At 35.9% G+C, this 4,700-nt stretch overlaps 1 non-coding gene across 1 annotated transcript; it reads right to left on the bottom strand.

Moving 5' to 3' along the window:
- Positions 1–4,081: 4,081 nt before the first annotated feature.
- On the bottom strand, positions 4,082–4,186 carry LOC145633524 (small nucleolar RNA R71). Its single transcript, XR_014112844.1, has one exon. It is a non-coding gene; the product is annotated as a small nucleolar RNA R71 (small nucleolar RNA).
- Between the last annotated feature and the right edge of the window lie 514 nt (positions 4,187–4,700).

The raw sequence follows: 4,700 nt of genomic DNA, 5'->3' as shown, positions 1-4,700 counted from the left end.
AGGTCGGGGAATCGCAAATGACTATTTTCATGAAGTAAGTTTCCATAGAGTTTCGTTTCTAATTCTTATGTTGATTTTTTTTGGCCCTTTAACTAATAATATTGATATGACTTCTCATGGGACTAGGCACCTAAAAGAACGTTGTGAAAAAGAAGGTATCTCAGGAATGTATGGGTTTTGTGACTGTAATGTGCTTTCACCATTGACACCGACAACAGACGAGCAAGTTCGATCTAACTACTTAGCTCATGTTTTTGGAACCAATGAGGGGAAGAATGTTAATCAGTTATTCTTTGCTCCTTTTAATCATAAGTAAGTGTTCCTTTTTTATTTAATGTGTTATGTTAAATCCACAAATTTTAATTGATACTATTATTTATTTTACGATGTCTAGTCTGCATTGGACGTTAGCGGTGATTAGTCCATGGAATGGGTTGGTGTATTGGTTAGATCCACTTGGATCAGAAAACGAAATCAACTCATTTGCACAAAAAATCATCAATGAGTATGTATTACTAAAATATTCATTTGATTAAATTGTGTTTTTCTTATTGTCTAATAAAAATGATTTTGTAGGGGAATAATTAAATTCAGTATTAAGCATCGAAAAGATATCAAAAAAATTAAAAAGAATCCCAAAATTGGGTGGAAGCAACCACGTGTAAGTATTATTATTGTTAGCATATTTGATACTTAGTAGTGCAATAATAAAATCCAAAATTGTGTTGATGTTTATTTTTTTGTGACAGTGTCCTGTACAATCTGCATACACAAAGCACTGTGGATACTTTGTATATCGCTATATGCTGGACATTATACAGAACAGAGTTTTATGGATTTCTGAGCAGGTATATTCATAGTACATGTCATTTTACTTGGTAATATTTAAGCCTATATGTAAACCCCTATGTCTGCCCCTTCTTCTTGTGTTTCCTATATGTTGTTTGATTGTTGTTGTTGTTGATAATCAAAGACATTATTGGCCAATGTTTTGAATTCACATATGTGCCTAGGAGGAACGTTTTACCTAATAAAAAAAAAGGGAGTATATTGACAATGCTAGCTGGTAGCACTGATGCACGCATAGGGCATCCAGCAGCTTAGCTTCTGCAATGGTTGCTTGTTGCTGCTGTGGTTGCTTGTGCTTCAACAGGTGCTTGAAATTCAGCTCACATGAGTCAGTAAAATTGAAGTATACTTGGTGGTTAATTTTTTTTTTTTTAGCAAACATAGTAAAGTTGAAAGATAAATGAAGCGTAATGATTTGCAAACAATGAACAACATAGTGCATACTTTTTAACTTTGAAGACTGTCAGGTGTGTCACTAAGAACAGTTGTATTCTCTTCCACAACAACTATTAGAGGCTGCATGAAAATGTCCCAAAATTATGCATGAAAATGTTCTGTAACAGTACTTATTTAAGAGAATAATGCACATGATCTGTAAATATATAGTCAGTTCACTTGTATATTTTGGTCTTTGGACATATAAACACCAACTGGGAAACTAAACTTTGGCAATATACTCATGCAATGATGAGTAGTCAATATAAACTGAACTTTGGCAATATACTCATGCAATGCTGCTACTGCCCTTTTCTTGATAACTGAACTTAATAGCTGTTGCAGACAAACTGAACTATCCAGTAGGTTTAAACTTTGCTGCTACTGCCCTTTTCTTGATTCTATGCTAATGTGCTGCAACTATCCTTTGTGCTGCTACTTCTTTTGTGCATACATAACCTAGCTAGAAAATTAGATTAGTGTTAGTCATGATACTATGTTATTAGTTAGCAAGAGTGATATGAATACATAACTCTTATGTAATTTTCTTTCTTTACTCATTTGGAAATCTAATTTGTTGTTATTTCATAATTATTATGCAATTATCTTTCTTTACTCATTTAGTAATGGCATATGTTGTAGATTTTTCCCAAAGACCCTTGCACATATTCTTCGGAAGATATTGACTAGATTAGAGACTTATGGATTCAATATGTTATTGATCATGATGAGCCAGAAGAACCTCAGTGTACATATATTAGTACTGTGTGGGATATATTAGTACCAGAAGATATTTCAGCATGATGAGTACAAAATTAGATTAGGGTTGTCATAATACTTGACAAATCTCTACATTTTGTATTTTGATACATTGGCTATTAGATAGTGTACATATAATAGTACTGTGTTGGATATATATAGTTTGATGCATCTCTCTCTCTCTCTCTCTCTCTCTCTCTCTATATATATATATATATATATATATATATATATATATATATATATATGCCTTAGATTTCGGAGTACAAATTTATTTGTATGCATATATTTTTTTTTTGAATGCTATTTGTATGTATGTATATATATTAGCAGGTTCAAGGATTTTTGGTGCAATTTTATAATATGGAATAGGATGTGTACAAGTTGTGGGAAAAAAAAAAGAAAAAAGAAAATATACAGCTATTCAGGAAATTTTTGGCACAAATATTAAATGCAGCAGGGATTTAAAAATTCGATAAAAAAAAAAGTATTGAGAGACCGGTTATCATTCATGAGGGTCTCCACACATGCAATTAAAAAATGAAACATAGACCGCTTTTCTTTAAAAGTGGTCAAATTTTTTCAAAAAGAGAGAACACTTATCTTTAAAAGTGGTCTTAAATTTTGAAAAAGAGAGACTGCTTTTCTGACAAAAACGGTCTCTGACGCTTTACAATATTAAAATATCAACAGCCTAAACAGACCGCTTTTCTTTGATAATAGGTCTTTTGTATTGCAACTTAAGACCGCTTATACACAAGCAGTCTCTTAGCCAAAGAGACCGCTTAGCTAGAGACCGCCTCTAAGGCAGTCTCTTTGGCTAATTTGGACAGGTCTCTTTGGCCGATTTTGTAGTAGTGATTGCATGAGAATGAGTTGTTAAGATGGAGTTTCATGTATTGTGCTTCTTTATTCTGTTGATTTTCTTGTGTCTAATAGGATGCATGAGAATGATCCTAATTAGCATAGACTTCTTTCATTTATTTGCCTAGACTATTGCATGAGAATGAATTGTTTAGGTAGAATCTTGTGTTCTTTGGCATGTTCATCATGATAACTATCATTGTTCCCCTCTTTCTAATCATGTTTGACACCCCCGAACCCCTAGCGTCGTTCTCTCTTGATTTTAAATCATCTTTATCTTGTTTGTTTATAATTCTAGTGTTTACAATCCAAAAAAACACCAACAAAACAATCCCCTTTTCACTCTAGCATTAGTGATATTTGATGTTGAATAGCGTGATTCCCTAGTGGTTCGACGCTTTACTTGCCACCAACTAGTTTAGTGTAGGTTTAGGTATTATAAATGATTAATTTGGTTAGCGGGGTAGCATAACGACCCATCTAATCCCGATCAAATTTTGGCGCCGGTGCCGGGGAAGCGGCTTGTTTAGCGTTTATTATTGCTTTTGTTATAGTCATTTTGTTTTCTTTTCCTTTTGTTTTTTTTGTTTTATCATCCTTGTCATTGCTAATTGTTTGCTTATCTTTGGTGAATGCTTAGGAGGTCTCAAGGAGCACCCTCACATCAAATTAACCACGAAATCAACCGAACCTTGAGACAAGTCCGTAGGCTTTATCAAGACGAGGGAAGAGGTTTTGGTGATATAGTTGATAGTGAGAGTGATACTTACTCTTCAAGTTCACCACGCGAATCAATGGCGGGACAAGAGAATGATGTCTTGTTTCGTGAGTTCGGAAATCCAGAGGATTATGAGCACACGGGAGGGATTTTGTACCCGTCACGGACACCAACTTCTCAATCCATCCACAATATACTCGAATGGTCCAATCGGATCAATTTCCGGAAGTGCAAGTGAGGACCCTATTGAACATTTTGACAGATTCCTTGAATTGTGCGCAATGATGCAAACCAATGAAGTGAGTCAAGACTACATTCGTATGCATCTTTTCCGGCAATCTCTCACTGGACGAGCAAAGAAATGGCTAAAGCAAGTAAAGCCTAACTCTCTCACAACATGGAGGGAGGTTGTAAAGGCGTTCTTGAAGCGTTTTATCTCCAAAGAGAAGACCGCCGAGATGAGAAGGAAAATTGCATCATTTGAGCAAGAAGCCGATGAAAGTCTTGGTGAATCATGGGAGACATTCAAAGAGTTGGTGCAAGCATGTCCCCACCATGAGTACAATCAAGGGTTGCTCATCCAATTTTTCTACGACGGATTGGAGCCCATGTCAAGAGCCAATTTGGATGCGGGGGCGGGTGTTCAATTAATCAAGATCCCTCAAAATGAAGTTGAAGCCACAATAGAAGAGGTAGCAAAGAATTACTCTTGGGGGGCCGAAGAAGAAACGCTCTAAAGAGAGGTGGTATTTACGAATTGGAGAAAGTTGATCAATTACAACATTAAATTGATCAACTAACAAAAGGGCTTTCCAAATTGAACACGAGTGTAAATGCAAGTTCAAGTGGTGGAGCAAGCTCTTCTCAAGTTAACTCTTTCTCTTGTCAAAGTTGTGGAGGAACGAACCATGATACATCCTATTGTGGAGGTTTAAGCCCCGAACATGTAGCGGCATACAACACAAGGCAAGAAGGATTTAGAGGAAGCGGCGGTGGAGTAGCTTGGAGACAACCACCACCGGGGTTTGTACCTCAACCTCAACAATGGAACCAACAAGCTCAACCATCCTATAAC

The sequence above is a fragment of the Chenopodium album genome, chromosome 5 (assembly GCF_948465745.1).
Source record: "Chenopodium album chromosome 5, dcCheAlbu1.1, whole genome shotgun sequence".
Lineage (NCBI taxonomy): Eukaryota > Viridiplantae > Streptophyta > Magnoliopsida > Caryophyllales > Amaranthaceae > Chenopodium > Chenopodium album.
The sequence above is the reverse complement of the archived record's forward strand: the minus strand, read 5'-3'. Positions and strand labels throughout refer to the sequence as shown.